At 41.0% G+C, this 18049-nt stretch overlaps 1 protein-coding gene across 2 annotated transcripts in view; it reads right to left on the bottom strand.

Moving 5' to 3' along the window:
• ZFAND3 (zinc finger AN1-type containing 3) overlaps window positions 1-18049 on the bottom strand; it is a 257521-nt gene that overhangs the window by 32738 nt on the left and 206734 nt on the right. The gene's annotated exons all lie outside the window — the stretch shown is intronic.

Raw genomic sequence — 18049 nt, 5'->3', positions numbered from 1 at the left:
TCAAAACAGGCACCAACTAAGGGAGCAATTATCTTTGTTCCCTAAAAGAACCGCTCCTTGCTCACAATACTGAATATGAAATGAACTGGATAACTCCTCTCGGCCACGGCTTAGTTGTGCACAGACACATGTAGTGCGCACACCATCCTAAACAATTGCAAGCTTCATTTTTCAACTCATTTAGTTTCTCCTACATGACTTTATTCCCCCTATACACAAACCAACAGAACAAGGCTTCTGATGAATGACAACTGAAAGTGAGTTCAGCCTATTTCCTGGCTGGATAGAACAGAGGCTTTAAGGCACAGTGTGCTAGCTATAGCTCTGAAAACTGAAGGCGGAATACAAAAGCATCATACTGTGCCTCCCTTTCTCTACAAGGATAACAATCTAAATGTAAATGATTACACATCACCAAGATAAACTAAACCCATGGATGCTATAGATTCAAAGCACTCCTGGATTCTCTCTTTAAACCAGGCACGACACTACTTCCATTAATAACCTTACTTATGTAAACTTCCTCTTCTAAGAAAATGTGTGGGGGAAAGAAAATAAAATGCGCTGGTCTTAGAGGATGTAAATCAGCAGATGCTGCAATTGTTAGTGTATCTATCGTAAGAATGAGAAGCTAATTAATTGTCTGCACATAACATTTTGTCATACCACAGTGATTGGCACTACAGAAAAGTCCAAGATGGATGGCTCCCACTCTCAAACCTGCCATCTTCATGTGGGATGCTCTTCACAATACCAACTTCTTTCAGGCTAAAAAGGTTAGGTAAGCATTTTTTTTCAGGTGAGACAGTGCAAGAGAAAATCCTTGTTGGAAGTCCAGGATTCAGAGAGAACAGGCGTTCCCAGACACCACGGTCTCCCAATATTGTCAGATTCTGAGGTACCCTTTTCCCCCCAGGCCTAGAAACAAAATAGTATAGAAAACAAAAATCAAATCTTCTTCCATTTCATTTCTGCAACCACATTCCCCCTTGATTCAACATCCACTTCCTCTGAAGTTAACCTTTCCCTGCGCACAGGGGCGGGTCCAGGCACCAGTGCAGCAAGCGTGTGCCTGGGCAGCCTGCTGGTGGTTCTGAGGGCAGCAGTCAGGCGGCGTTCAGCGGCATGCCTGCAGGAGGTCCACCAGTCCCGCAGCCTTGGTGGCAATTTGACTGCTGGTACGCCGAAGGCGTGGGACCAGCAGATCACCTGCAGAAACGCCGCCGAATCTACGTCCCCAAAGGCCGTCTGACTGCCGTGCTTGGGGTGGCAAAAAACATAAATCCGCCCCTGCCTGCACAGGAACAAAAGGCTTTTGTTTCCAAAAAGGTACATTAAGTGGACAATACTTTGAAGAACAGCTCTGCTGTAACATTACAGGCCTGCAATAACGGGGGGGGGGAGGGGGGGAAGGGGGAGGGGGAACCCTAATTCAATAGTGCTGTTGCAGCAGAACCAAGTCTCAATCATTTCCTGAAAGTGGGTTTGTCCCATCTACAGTACAAATCAAACTGTCTACAGTACTATTTCAAGGAGATCCACTGCTGAAAGCCAGCGTCGAAATGGGTCAATATCCTAGTGTAGGATGGGGTCTGAGAAAAATCCATGTTACTGTAGCGACACCAATTGTAAAAACATACATTCAGCAATACAGAATAAACATGCCTTCCTGGCAGGACCCTGGCCTTGTAAGCAGCTTTATTTTAAAATGCCTTTACGGGTTTACTATGATGATGGAAAACGTGTTTAATTTGTGTGAGCTGAACCATTTTCTAAAATAAAGTTTTCATTAGCAAGAATATTTTTAGGACCAAATTCAATGCCCTGTGCTTTGCCAGAACACTCTGTAAAGGGGTAAGGAAGCAAATCATTACACAAGTAACAAAGCCACTCCACAGGATTAGCACAACAGCTTAAACAGTTATCCACGCTCTTGTTATTTTTCCATATTGATTACTAGTAACCTCCTCTTTGGTTTACTTGATATCCATATTGCGCCTCTTCCCAGCCAATCCGTGCAAAATGCATTAGCCAATGTTAGCTCATCTAATTAGACCATCTCACCCCACTTCTAACTTGCACCAATGACTTCCCATCTTGTCCAGCACATGCAATTTAAACTACTCTACTTTCTTGTTCACAAATGCTGCTGTGTGTGTAGTATCCATAGGTGCCTGCCTCTTATACCAGTATACAGGCGACCTACTGCTCATTCATATCCCACCAAAAGATTCACTTCTGTGAGGCTCACAAATGAATGACTTATTACATTTAAATACGTTTACCTAAAGCGATTCCTTCTGGATTTCTAAATGCATCTGTTTTTCTCTATCAGTCTTTCTTTTAAATCTGTTTTGTGCAGGTGGCTGGTGCTTAAGTTATAAATAAATAAATATAGGACTGTAGTAACACTTAGCATATAGTGTGCTGCCTCTGGGCACTCAGATATCGCAAGGAAGGAGGCCATGACAGAATCTAGCAGGGAAGAGGGAGAAATGGATGATTACTCGTGGGGGACTTCTGCACCACTGTGCATGCGCAGAATTTTTATTCCCCACAGATTTTGTTGTTTTCCTGCAGAAAAATGACTTTCTGATGGGGAAGCCAAGGGAAGCCACAAGAGCAGTCATGAGACCCTTCCCAGCAGTACGTTTTAGGTGCCCAGGGCAGCTGGCAGAGAGGTAAATCATTGTGGGGCAGGGTTGGGACTGGGAAAGACCCAGCTGGTGGCACCTACCCTGCGCCAGGCTCAGCTGCTAGTGTCAGCTGGGCTGGGGAGGACAAGACTTCCTCTTCTCCTGCACGGCATCCAGAACCAGGTCAGACCCACCCCCAGATTTATCTCAGAGCTGCAGGAAGCTCTGCAAACTCCCCCCGCCCATTGCTTTTCAGCTGCAGGGGGAGGGATCCCTCTACAGGAAGCTGATTCTCCATCTGCCCAATCCCCATGCATGCAGACCCCGACATACGCAGACTCTCCCACCAAGCCTCACCACCCCACACTCAGAAATCCCACCCCTCCGATGAGCCCCACACTCCCCCTGCACCTGGACCACCCTGACGGTGGGATTGGGGGGGGAGGGGGAGAGCTGCACAGTGATCTCCCATCTCTGTGCAGCCAGTGGCCTGTGCTCCCCAGTGCCATGCTGGAGCCTCCACATGTATTTGACAAATAAAATCTGCAGAATTTTGCAGAATTTTAAAATATTAAAATATTTAAAATAATTTTTTGGGGCACAGAATACTCTCAGGAGTAGATGGATCTTCGTAGTTATGGATCCACTGGCACCATTTTACTTCAAACCACCTTTATGCAGCAATGCAGAAGTTGTTCCATGACAAAGGCTCTTTGAACAGGTTCCAAGAATCCTAACTAAGCCAGACTCCTGAGCAGCAGACTTGTATCAATTCCACTGCCTTCACTATACCTAACTACATTAGGCTGGGCATACTGGATTCTGAGGGTAACATACACCTGACTTGCTAGGAGTACTCCTTTCCACAGAACAGTAGCCTAGTTCATGCTGTGTTTAATAATGAAGTCTACGATAGTACGCCTCTTCACTGCTAAATATTTGGGGGTAACAGGAACTATACCGCCTGCCACCTACTCATCACTCAGAGCAACATTCGACATTGCCGTTCCCAAATGGTTAACTTCACACATCTTTGCTCTGAAAAAAATAAGCCATTCTGGTTCTTCTCAACAGTCAATTTTGCATTTTAAATTAAGTTAATGGAACAAACAGTGGCCTACTGGTTTATTATGAAGTCTTCATGAGAAATTCAAATCCATGTGCCAAGCAATGTCTAATTTAGTTAATATAGCCAAATCCTGTGGAGAGGCTCCCCCTAAATTAGATAAACAGCTGCCCAGGGTCAGGCTTGCAACTGTATAATTAACTACATCCAAATATTAAATTACACATTTCCTGTTGATTAATAAATGACTAATCAAATATATAGATAAGATGTCTCATAATAGAAATGAGAGATGATTTAGAAATAAAGCCTTTTAGATGATCGTATCTTCCTGGCTTGCTTGGTTTAAACACTACTGTATTTTGTCAGCATACAGAGAGGTTGCTTAGCCTAATTTTAAAAGGACAGCAGCCCGTTTCTCAGTTATCTCATTACTTAGAAATTATATTACAGTATTACATGCTCAAATACTGTACAAAAAACTAACTAACCCTCATGACAAAATGCAATGCAAGGAAGCACTATCCCCACTTTATGGATGAGGAAAGTGAGGCAGGGAGCTAATGATTTGCCCACACAGTCAGTGGAAGAATTGACATTAGCATTCAGAACTGTGACTCAACTTGGTGTTCATTCCCCCAGATCACCCCGCCTTCCAAAAGATTAAAGTAAAACATGTCTGAAACCTTGCAGCGGTAAAGTATAGGGAGCGGGCAATGAATGGAAATAGTTTATGTATAGTTTTAGTGACAGGATAGTGAAATGCAAGACAAGTATGCTCAACAGCATCCTAGAGGAGCTGCAGGAACAGGATAAAACTGATGAAGGCACAGAAGTCAAGAGTAAATTCTAATTACAAGCAATTAATCAACAAGGGCTATAACAAAGCAGATGCTTTCAGGTGCTGATATGTTCTTACAAAACAAGGTGGCATGTGACCGACAGACAAGGATGTTTAAAAAAAAAAAGTAAGTTTTCATGTTCATTTCGGAGGTCAGTTTGTTTCTACTTCTAACACAGCCTGGTGGAGAAAGGGAGAAGAGAGCTTTCTGTTTCCTAATTGCAGGTGTAAGAATACAAAGCCTTATTCTCGTGAAGGAAGGAAAAATTAAATAATTGAGCCATCTACAGAATAACACATCACTCTGTCCTCCATTTTCACTAATTGGAACTCCACATTTAGAGATGGGAAATTTGGATTTTTCTAATCTACCTCTTCTAAGGATGCAGATTCTTCTAATTGTAGCTTCTCTGTCAAACTCATTTGAAAGTGAGAGAGGATTGGTAATTTAGTAGAGCAAGTTTTAAATTGGAGAGTTGAGTAGAACAACAAATAGAGCAATGTTCTTAAAAATTCTGTTTTGTCTCTGACAGAAACTCACAGTAGTTCCTGACTGTCATAGTTCTTGTCTTCATTACTCATGTTCTCCCCCTCATCGTTTCCAAATAAATCGTGCCTGGACTGTCAGAACTGAATCCCAGTCTCTCAGTCACTCTCCTACCACAGCAGAGTTTGCAGCCTGCACACACATGGCTTCACTAACAATCACTGTGGCTCTTTCTTGATGTTGCCGGGGGACTGTGAGGCCAGCAGAGAGGTGAGTGCTTGGAAAATGTAGAGGATGGGGGGAGAGAAGGAAAAGTAAGAGGAGAGAAAGGAAATCCCTTCCCTTGCTGCTTGCTTTCAAGAAAGAAATGAATCTGTCTAATCTCTAGCTTCATGGCAGCTTTTGAGGCACTCAATCAGGTTTTTTTTGAACCCATCCCATTCTGATAGATCAACATTTATGATCCCAACTGCCTGTGCAAACATCAGTAAGAGCAATAATTAATGAACCCTCACACATCATGGCCATCTCTCCTCAGACCATTTAAAAAGGAGCATCAGCTGTTAAAACCTCTGTCCACAAAGAACCCCACATAGTCACAGGTAAAAAAAGACAACAGAGACTTTGAGAAATATAGGCAGTTTTTTTAGCTAGTCTGTTTTAAGGCAAGGGATTATCATTCTCCTGATATGTTGAACTACACATTAGCAATGTCTAAGAGTAAACAGCCTAATTACCTGATTTTTACAATTGCATTTGCCAGAATCTTTTTCTTTAAATAAACTATATCATATATTTCAAGTGAAGTTAAAGTTAACACATCTGTTTGAAATAGTATTTGCTTGTTTGCTGCAGCAATGAAAGTTTAACAGTTCAAGGGGACTGGAGCATAGCAAAATTTGTAGCCATTTCCCCCAACTCTTCCCCCAACCCCTACTCATACGTATTATGATGACAATGAATTATTTTGAAACTCTGGTAATTACATTGTGGATGATGTTGCCCCCACACAACCAGAATATGCATTCTGAAAGCGGGTCAGATATCTTGGTGTTCAACTCCTTGGTATTGTCCATTTCAGTAAGGAACCAATTTACTTTTTATTTCCCTGGATTTCTATGTGACATATTTTCAGGGGTTTCCCCCATAGAGTTCAGGTGTCCACGTTAGAGTCCTGTGGGTCCTCTTCTATTTTTCTCCCTACAGGATCCACATCATCCTGGTTGAGATGCAGATGGAATTGCTTTTAGAACCCATCAGGGCTGCTTCTATTATGGTAGGGCAAGTCAAAGTGACCTCTCCATCTAGAATTGTCACTTAACCAATATGGGGCACTCTTCTTTTCATTTGGATTGAATTTACTGTATCTACATAGCATTTATATTAGCTTGCCTTCACTGCCTATTCAAAGTAGAAAGGCTGAATGGTGACCTTCCAGGTATTTGCAAAACAGATGGTTGTCACAAACATACAATTCTGACCCCAAAAAAAGGCATTTTCTGTTAGACACAAACAACAAATTGAACAATGGCTGTAGAGATACAGAAAGTTAGAAACAAATTTTATTTATTTATTACACTTCTGTCCCCCTCGCCAACAGCTCATTTGCACGTGACTGATGGGCCTTTTTAAAAGTAAACCGATGCAGGAGTACTACACCACACACCATGTCAAACAAATTTAGTGTTTAACAATCGCGTAGTCTGGGATTTTTTTCCAAAATTTTACCAAATTAGCTATTTTTGGTTCTTGTTTTGGGGTCTTCACAGATTCCTTAATCATAACTGTTCTCTGGTATTTTGACGTAGCACTCTAGACAGAGATGTAGGTTTTATCTGGGGTATCTGAACACTTTCCATATTAAATTTCCCAGCCAAAAGTCCTACCATAACATAAAATTAGCCTGACAACTCCTATTTTATGCAATTTCTTTCAGTCTTTCTAGGCTGTAGCTCATAAACCCCTAGCCACAACACATTTCCTTACTAACATTTAATGAGAAGTCCTGCTGTGATAACTGGGCCTACAAATTTACCCTAATTGTGAGCTCAACTGTGAAAAGTGAGTGAAAGTTCATAAAGTGTTACAATAACCTATAACCATAAATGTTGATGAGAAAAGGTGGAAAAGGGAGACAAAGACTGAATTAGTACAAACAAAGGCCTCCTGACAGAACTCTAGGAGTGTGTTAAGATTATGCCTGGTAAACAAGGAAAGCACGGGACTGGAAGACAGTGAACCAAAAACCGGTGAATCAAAATTAGACCTAATTCATGGACAAAATAATGTTGCACCCATCAGTCCCTTTTGGGATTCTTAAAAAGAAAATACTTTTTGTGGGACATTAGTGGAGATGAAACAAAGGTGGATAACTGCTGACTGAAGAGAGGGGGAGAGGAGCAAGTTTTACCATCATGGCTGCCAGCCTACCTACCTCTTCCTGGGACCCCGGGATTCACTAATGCTTTTGTCATCCTCATCCTAAGAGGTGCCCTGACTAGAGTCTGCCCAAGATGACATCACCACCTCCAGTGGCTCTGGCTAAATCCTGAATACCATCTGGCTTGTGATTGACACACACATCTATCATCCTCTTTGTGTGCGTCTTTCCTTCCCTACCGTATTTCTTCTCTTTCCTATTCCTCGCATTTTTTAACTCCTGTTTAATAAGAGTCAGGTTTAGGCAACCAAAACTGTGTATTTTGCAACACTGCTGTGAGCCTGTGACCAGAGAGGCAGCTGGAAGCTATGCGCTCAACAGCCCAATGCTGGTATAAGTTTGTCAGTTGTTGGAGTGGCTGGTAAGACCATGTGCTGTGTGTATGTTTTTCCAGCAGAGTCTGCAAGTGACAGTCAACACCAGAGAAGGAAGCTGCATTGTGTGCGTGAGTGAGATCAAAGTTTAACAGCACCAGCTGTGACAGCTCCAAGCCTATCTCACCTAACTTCTCTTTTCCCCAAAAGGACAGTTACTACAATCTTTCATACCATCTAAGAGACTGTCAAATGAGGGGGAGAGCTTTAAGAAAAACACCTCTCTCCAGCTAACGGAAAAGGGAACAAGGGATCCTGTTAAAATGAAAGCCTGATTTAATACTTTACATTTCAAATGCTTTAACTGTTTTTCCTTCTTTTATCTTTAATAAATGGTTAAAGTAAAATTTTAATGGTGTAAAAAGAACAGGAGGACTTGTGGCACCTTAGAGACTAACAAATTTATTTGAGCATAAGCTTTCGTGGGGTATAGCCCAGATCTGGTGCCACAAGGACTCCTGTTCTTTTTGAGGATACAGACTAACCCGGCTGCTACTCTGAAACCTATTAATGGTGTGTTTGTCATGGTACTAAGTAGGCTGAGGTCTCTGTATACCAAACCTCAAATCTTGTTTAACACTGTTTAATGTTGGACAGTGACGGGCGTGTTAACATCTTTGACACTTTTGGCCCGTATATTCCATCTACGTTAATACAACAGTCCAATTTCCCATCCTGTTAAGTATTTGTTTTCTGATGTTACTACAGTGTTCTAGCATTATTATTCACATTAATATCTGTTTATAAACCTTTTCATTCTAGAACTTTGAGAACTTGAATAGGGTTTTTTGGGGGGGAAAGATTTAAAAAAAACTTGATGCAGTAAAACTTATAGAGAGAGTCCCTGTACAACTTAGTGTTTTCAGACTCTCCAGGAATCCCTGCAGAACTCAAAAGCTCTGTTACGCATCCTCTTCTGCTTCTGTGGAGTGAATAAAATAGAGAACTCCTCCTGAAAATTATCATTCTGGAGATTTGGGATAGCACCCAGAAACAACAAATAACTTTCACATTAACTACAAAACAGTTCAACCTGCATTTGTTCTGAGTCCTAATGAATGCAACAAGTTTGGAATTCTTATACCATGCTGTTTGAAATACACAATGAAACAATTGTTAGAAGACTTTCCAAAAGTAAAATACTTGTCTGTTGACACACCATTCAAACAGCTGGACCAATCCACTTGAAATTCTGACCCTTTCCTACCACCCCCACACAAAAATCTGTCTGGAGATCACATATGCAAAATTTCAGGCAGAAAGTTTTTTTCAAATGTAGAAGCTCTTGAGGGAACTGGGTCAAAACTGACCTGAAAATGAAACCTTATTTATTATAGCTGGAGTGACAGGAACTGCTATATTTTAACTTACTCAAGTTTTCATTCAAACCACCCCAATTGTTATTGTGTATAAGCTTTGTGAAACTCATCTTTTGGGCTGAAATTTCTAGGCTTCACTCTTTATGAATGTGAGTGGCTTTGTTTAACTAAGTTTGCTCAAAATTAATCTAGTTAGAGTAAGGGGGAAAATTTCCTCCATTATAAAAAATGGTGATGTAAAAAACCCGAAATTTCAAAAGGGAAATCGTTTTCATTGACAAGTAGTAGAGACTGAGTTTAATTGTGAAAATTGGTTTGATTTGACCAAGGGATTACTTGATGAAAATCACACTGTGCAGTGCATGCACAGTACATTTTGAAAAGGACTTTTCTCACTAAGTTCAGAAAGAGTGAAACTACAGAAGGCTGCACTGTGTGTGTGAATGGCTAACTGCAGCACAGCGAAAAATTTATCAGAGCTCTTTCATTCACTACCTATTCTGTAAAAGCTACACCTCTCAAACTTTGCAGGAGGGAATCTCTCTCTCTCCACACCTTATACAGTGATTGGGACAAGGTGTTCTCATAGTATAAGAATGGCCATACTTGGTCAGATGAATGGTCCATGTAGTCCAGTATCGGGTCTTTGACAGGGGCCAGTGCCAGATACTTCTGACAGTTGGTGGTTTAGGAATACCTGGAGTATGGGGTTACATGCTAATAACCATTGATGGACCTATCCTCCATGAATGTATCTAATTCTTTTTTTGAACTCATTTATACTTTGGCCTTCGCAACATCCCCTGGCAATGAGTTCCACAGGTTGACTATGTGAAGAAGTACTTCCCTTTGTTTTAAACATGCTGCCTATTAATTGTATTGGGTGACCCCCTGGTTCTTGTGTTATGTGAAGAGGTAAGTAACACTTCCTTATTCACTTTCTACACGCTATTAATGATTTTATAGACCTCCATCATATCCCCTAGTCATCTCTTTACCAAACAAACAACTGCAGTCTTTTTAATCTCTCTTCATATGGAAGCTGTTCCATACTCCTAATCATTTTTGTTGCCCTTCTCTGCACCATTTCCAATTCTAATATATCTTTTTTGAGATAGGGCAACAAGAACTGCACACAGTATTCAAGATGTGGGCATACCATGGATTTACATAGTGTCATTATGATATTTATTGTCTTATTATCGATACCTTTCCTAATGGTTCCTAACATTATTAGCTTTTTTGACTGCTTCTGCACATTGAGCGGATGTTTTCAGAGAAATATCCATGACGACACCAAAATCTCTTTATTGAGTGGTAACAGCTAATTTAGACTCCATCATTTTGTATGTATAGTTGGGATTATGTTTCCCAATGTAAATTACTTTGCACTTAGAAACACTGAATTTCATTTGCCATTTTGTCACCCAGTCTCCCAGTTTTGAGAGTCACTTTTCAGTGTCAGCTTTGGACTTAACTATCTTGAGTAATTTTGTATCGTCTGTAAGTTTTGCCACCTCACTGTTCACCCCATTTTCCAGATCATATATGATTATGTTGAACAGCACTGGTCTCAATGCAGATCATTGGGGGACCCACTATTTATCTTCTTCCAATATGAAAACTGACAATTTATTAGATCTTTTCACCAGGTATTGATCCATGAGAGGACCTTTCCTAACTGCGTACTTTGCTTAAGAGCCTTTGGTGAGAGACCTTGTCAAAAAGGCTGTCTAAAAGTCCAAGTATACAATATCAACTGAATCACCCTATCCACATGCTTGTTGGCTCCCTCAAAGAGTTCTAGAGATTGATGAGGCATGATTTCCCTTTACAAAAGCTGTGTTGACTCAACATAGTGTTCATCTATGTGTCTGATAATTTTGTTCTTTATAGTGGTTTCAACCAATTTGCCTGGTACTGAAGTTGGACTTACTGGCCTGTAATTGCTAGGATTGCCTCTGGAGCCTTGTTTAAAAACAGCAGTTACATTAGCTACCTTCCAACCATCTGCTACAGAGCGTGATTTAAGTGTTAGGTTAACAGGACAGTTAGTAGTTCTGCAATTTCATATTTGAGTTCCTTCAGAACTCTTGGGTGAATATTATCTGGTCCTGATGATTTATTACTGTTTAATTTATTCCAAAACCTCCTCTATTGACCCTCGGTTGGGACATTTCCTCAGATCTGTCACCTAAAAGAATGGTTCAGGTGTAGAAATTTCTCCCACATTCTCTGCAGGGGAGACTGATGCAAATAATTCATTTAGCTTCTTTCCAACAGCCTTGTCTTCCTTGAACTTCTTAAGCACCTTGATCATCCAGTGGCCCCACTGACTGTTTGGCAGGCTTCCTGCTTCTGATGTACCCCCTTTTTTTTTTTGGCTGTCAGTTTCTGTGTCCTTAGCTAGTTGCTCTTCAAATTCTTTCTGGGCCTGCCTTGTTATACTTTTACACTTGACTTGCCATAGCTTATGCTCCTTTCTATTTTCCTCACTAGGATCTGATTTCCAATTTTTCTACAGTGTCTTTTTGCCTCTAACCTCCTCTTTTACTCAGTTGTTTAGCCATGGAAGCATTTTTTTGTCATCTTACTTTTTTTTTTATTATGATTTGGGGTATAAATATAGTTTTAAATAGTCTCCATTCAGCTTGCAGGCATTTCACCCTTGTAACTGTTCCTTTTAATTTCCATTTAACTAGCTTCCTCATTTTTCAGTAGGTCTCCTTTTTGAAGTTAAGTGCTACTGTGATGGGTTTCCTTGACACTTTTCCCCCCTACAAAGATGATAAACTTAATTACATTGTGTTCGCCATTACCATGGAGTTCAGCTATATTCACCTCCTGGACCAGATCCTGTGCTTCACTTAAGACTAAATCAAGAATTGCCTCTTCTCAGGTGGGTTCCAGGACAAGCTACAAACAATCTAACCAAACAATTCCACTTGAATTTTTTTTTTAAACCTAAGAAACCCCACAAAAAAACCCAAATACCTATTTCAGTGACTTTAAGGACTTGTCTACACTTAAAATGCTACAGTGGCAGAGCTGTGCCACTGTAGTGCTTCAGTGTAGACACAACTTACACCAAGAGGAGGTACCTACCGTCAGCATAGGTAATGCATCTTTTTGGTGGCTAGGGTGATGGAAAAATTCAGTTGACCTAGTGCTGGTGTACACTGGGGGTCAGAGCAGTATAGCTACATCTCTTAGGGGTGTGTATTTTTCACACCTCTGAGAGAGACAAGTGATACTGAAGTAAATTCCTAGTATAGACCAAGCCAAAGATGCATGGTTAAGCTCTCGTCAGAATATAGCACAGTTACAGCTGCATGTGTCATTTTAATTATAAATGCATCTCAATCTGCATTTTTGTGTCCTGTTTTTCAAACACACTTTTTCCAACAACCTTAAGTAAATGAGCCTTGATAACATCCTTTAGGTTCTTTATGTTAGAAGAAAAGAAGGTTGTACAGCTGGCTGGGAGGAAAATGTGTAGTAGTTGGCTGCTGACTAAATTAAGATACCTACAGAAAAAGACATTTTTTATACAAAGTCTAAATCAATGGCATACTAGACTATGATGACAATGAAAATAGTATATGTATACATGAATGAAAATACAATATAAAAATGCTACGCAAACAGTGAAAATAGTACGGTATGTTTGAGAATATGTAATGATTAAATTCAAAAGTAATGCATTCATGTGCACATGGGGCAGAATTAAGGTTATGTGCATGACCTTGAATCTTTTTAATTCTAAATACTTAATTTTGAAACCTTAATATTTTTTTTAAATATATACAAACAATTTATGTATATAGGATCACTAGTTTCCATCGTGCTTTGTAGGCAAATAGGAAGATAAGGACATTATCTTTTAAATTTAGATTGTAAGCTTCTCAAGGTAATCATAAAAGGATGACAATTTGTAGAGAAATGGAAAAAAGACAAACCCAAACGGGGGAGGGGAGGGGAGTGGAAACTGCAGATTCCTTCCTTCCTCCTAACTTTCAGCAGTTTGCTTTGCCCCATCCTCATCCACTGTGTGACAAAGGAAGCATATTGTAGTAGAATGTAATTTAATTAGGTTGCTACCATCACTCTAATGAAATGAAACAGACCAATCTAACTCCACTATCCAAGATGAATGAAATGAAAGTAGTAAACAGCACAGGTGAAAAATAAACTAGATATTTAAAACTCTTGAAATATTAATCTAAGGTATGATTAGTAAAACTTTGTGGAAATTTTTTTTTTTAACTTCATGGTATCCCTTTAAATGTTAATAAATCTTGTCAAATTGGTTTGCTTCCTACTGTCACTGAACAATTGTGACATCTTACAGAGTGCTCCTACATTAGTGTTTGTTTGGTGGTAGGAGGCATTCTCCCCCAATCCACCATGTACTTCCATTGGTGTCATGCCTGTCTTTATCTGGAACTGTTAATTTCTTACATATTGTTACTTACACACCCAGTTAATTCAGTTAATGTGCATGTTCAAATGTAGTCACGAACCTGCGTTACAGAGCTCTTTTGATGGATTAAAAGAGGTATTTCAGTTAGGTTAAATGTGTTATAAGGCAATGGCCACCTGAACTGTTGCTAGCTGAAGAAAAGCTTGACCTTGTTTATAAGCAAGAATAGTCCGAATTAGTCTGGCTCATTTCCCAATTCACCTGACAGAAAGTAGACTGCAAACCTCTAGAGCCCAAAATAGCTGCTCAGTTTATGAATGTGGAGGAAGATGGAGAGCCTTCTCCAACATTCAGTCTAGCACCAGCTGTCTGTTGTCTGTTACAGGTGTGAGCAGCTGAGGTGCTTGTCTAAAAACAGCTGCCAGCTGCAAACCCATGCACCTATAGTAACAACAAGTGATTGGCAGGTACCATGCTGGGTTTGTGAGGACCCTTGATCGTTCTGGGCAATATATCCAGTGTAGAAATTCCATGGTAATCCAGGGAGGTTAAAGGAAGTTGTTACAGCTGGGAAATTGAATGCCATATGATCCTTACATTCAGCTTATCAGCAATGCAGAGAGTGACATCTCCTCAGTGGCTAGCAGACAACTTTCTTCACAGTAAACCTGAACTATTAGCTTCCCAGAAATGTTTTATAAATGCCAATGAAAAAATGATAAAATAACCTGGAGGAGGTTCTCTTTTCCATTCATAAAAATTAGTGCTTTCACACTCAAAAACATTGAAACCCTTCTAAAAAATAAAAATTCCACAACGCACTAGGTCACAAAACAGTTTATAGAAAGTTCAGCTAAAAAGAGGGGCGCTGGTGAGGTTTAAGGAATGGGAATTACCTGTGTCATGGAAAGCATTCAAAATAGGTAGGATAGGTCAAGCGTAAACAAAAGTAGAGAGGCTGGAGAAGAGGCAGAGCAGAGACTCGAGAAAAGTGACCAAGTAAGGAGTGGGGAGGATATGAGGTCATACAAGGAGAATGGTGGAGAGTTCTGAAAAGCAATTGAATGCAATCATATATATAGCGTACATCCCATCCAAGGCTGGCTTTAGGAACTGTGGGGCCCGATCTGAATACCCGGCGGCGGTCCAAGTCTTCGGCGGTGGGGGGTCCTTCACTTGCTCTGGACCCCCCGCCGCCAAAATGTCACCGAAGACCCGGAGCAAGTGAAGGACCCTCCACCGCCAAAGTGCCTCCAAAGACCCGGACCGCCACCAGGTATGTAAAAATTTTTTAAAGGCACCTAAGGCGCGGGGCCCGATTCCAGGGAATCAGGGGAATCGGCCTAAAGCCGGCCCTAATCCCATCCATCTGTAGTATTTAAAGAGAACCAATCCCTGTAAGACCTAAGTATGTTTACATATGCATATGGTTGTTAACCTCTGAGAATGGGACAAGAAGCAATGGGCTTAAACTGCAGCAAGGACAGTTTAGGTTGGACATTAGAAAAAAAACCTTCTTTTCAGGATAGTTAAGCATGGGAATAAACTGCCTATGGAGGTTGTGGAATCTCCATCACTGGAGGTTTTTAAGAGCAGGTTAGACAAACACCTGCCAGGGATGGTCTAGATTGGGGGTGGGCAAACTACAGCTCTGCAGATTTTTTAATCTATCCCTCAAGTTCCCACCAGGGAGCGGGGTTGGGGGCTTGCCCCGCTCTGCATGTGCCGTGTGTAGGGGTAGCCAGGGGGCTCTGTACACTGCCCCTGCTCCAAGCACCACTCCCGCGCTCCCATTGGCTGGGAACCATGGCCAGTGGGAGCTGCAGGGGCGGCACTAGCAGACAGGGCAGCGCACAGAGCCGCATGGCCACACCTCTGCGTAGGAGCCAGAAGGGGGACATGCCGCCACTTCTGGGAGCTGTCTGAGGTAAGTACCGTCCGGAGCCTGCACCCCTGACCCAGCCCTGATCCCCCTACTGCCCTCCGAACCCCTCTGCACCCTGGAGGGCCTGCTGCATCCCCAACCCCTCATCCTCAACCCCACCCGAGCCCTCACCCCCTCCCACACCCCAACCCCCAATTTCATGAGCATTCATGGCCCACCATACAATTTCCATACCCAGATGTGGCCCTCGGGCCACAAAATTTGCCCACCCCTGGTCTAGATAATACTTAGTCCTGCCTTGAGGGCAGAGGACTGGACTAGAAGATCTCTCAACATCAGTTCCAGTCAACAATTCTATATATAAATAGGACTCAATGTTATTCAGCTTGTGTAGTACACAAATCACTGACCAACATTGTACATACAATGTGGGAACCTTTGAAGAGTCAGCAGTGGCTTAACTGCTTCCCTTGAAGTCACTGGGAAAAATCCCATATTTATTGAAGTACTCACATGTTGTACTAACTGGAAAGAATGGGTAAGCAAGCTGTAACATTATAATTCAGCGAGTGCTCTCAAGTTTATATAAACAGGCAGCTCCTTCCTGCTTCAAGATACTGGGTTCTGTGTGTAACCCATCCACATCCATATCAATCAGAAGGTGGACAGTATTCAAGAAGCTGATTTTTCAGACTAATAATAATCCAAACAAAGGTTCTGGGTAGATGCTACTTGTTACATATTGTGTGTTGCTTCCTCACCCCACCCCTACTAGAACAAAGGATTTCCAAGGCTAAACCCCAGATGCAGCAAAAGAGGAGCTGTGAAAAGCTATCCTGATTGCTACCAAGCAAAACACTTTCTGCATTGTCTCTTCAAACTAGGGTTTGTGAATACCTATAGAACAGGTGACATGTTCCCAATGATAGTAATCTTGCAATGAGAGACTGTCACTTCATGAGTTGCTGTGTCATTAATGTCAAGAATAAAAATGTATAAACTCTTCTATTTTGATAAATATTCTGCTTAACGCATTTCAAAGTAGATTCTGAAATTAAATTGCTGATTTGGTTTCCAACTACTTTAATTTCCAATCAGCATTATCTTAAAATCACATTCTCTCTGGATCACTTTGTTGTTTTGGGGCACTATCCTTAGGAAAAGAAGCAGACTTTGCGGTGGTATGTAGATAGCTTACACTTACAGGTATCTGCAGTAAAACAAAAATCAAGCTTTTTGCTGAAAAATTTATACTATATTTGGGAAGCATCAACACTGATTTATGATGAAGTGCCCAGTTGTGCTAGAGGAGAAGTAGAACAAGAAAACTGAAGTTCAGGGAATACACATATGGATCTTGTTTTGACTTGATTCACTCCTGGTTCTTTATTAAGTGTTGCAGGGTCTTAGGGCTTGTGTAGTCGCGTCAGAGCACTGGGAGAGAGCTAGCGCTCCAAAAAAACCACCTCCACAAGGGGCGTAGCTACCAGCGCTGGTGCACTGTCTACACTGGGCTTTACAGCGCTGAAACTTTCTGCACTCAGGGGTGTGTTTTTTCACATCCCTGAGCAAGAAAGTTGCAGCGCTGTAAAGTGCCAGTGCAGACAAGCCTTAAATTCAGTCTTTAGTTGCTCCCTTCAGATTACATTTGATATGCTAGTTTGTGGGAGGAGGATTGGGGGTAAACGGGGAGATTTACATTGTAGATGCTTTTTTGTGTATCTTTTTCAAAAATGGGATAATTTTTAGATCAGAGTGTAAAGCATACAGAGAGCAGCAGAGTAAACCTTGAGAATTATACACTTCTCAAATTTCTGCAATCAAATTACATGAAGAGAATATCCTGTATATGAAGCATGTAGTTAGAGAGATCTCTATCATTAAGGCTCAACACAATATCTGCTACTTCCAATCCCTTCCATTCACGGAATTAATAAACCTTGTACTTCCATTCAACAGATTTACAGAAGATTCCAAGATTACATCTGTGTATTTTAAAGGGTGTCACTGAAAATTAATTCCTAAATGGAAAATAGTAAGAAGTTGTTACTTGAAGGTCTCTGCTGCTGTCTGGAATTATTAAACTTAGATTCTGAGGCTTTAACCAGGAGTCAGATAAAACCTTTGGGACACTGTCCCCATGTTAGAAGTACAGCAATTACCTTCTACATTGTATACACTTTAAATTTAAACACAGTACTAGAAGAAGCGAGAGATAAGTGTCACCTTTTCTAATGGTTCTAAGATTGTAACTTAATATTGAACTGGTAAAAAATAAACTCTAGCACACTAAAATATCTCAATGAAAATGATAAAGAGCTATATTTCTCTATATTTTTTTAAGCCCACTGGTAAGAGTTATTTCAGATCTGGACAGATAATCAAGCTGCTGCTTAATAACTGCAGCACTCTGTGGTGAAATCAACTCAGCCCCTTCAGGCCGACAGTAGCAAAGTCCCTGACGGATTTTTTCAATCGGATATTGGCTGTGTTCACGTTAACGACTCAAGGATTCTTTGCTACATTCTTTATTTTGCCCTGCTAAGGCAGCCAAGACAAATTAGCCCAATCTGAAGTA

This window comes from Mauremys mutica, chromosome 3 (genome assembly GCF_020497125.1).
Source record: "Mauremys mutica isolate MM-2020 ecotype Southern chromosome 3, ASM2049712v1, whole genome shotgun sequence".
Lineage (NCBI taxonomy): Eukaryota > Metazoa > Chordata > Testudines > Geoemydidae > Mauremys > Mauremys mutica.
Note: the sequence above shows the minus strand (reverse complement) of the source record. Positions and strands in the feature narration are given on the sequence as shown.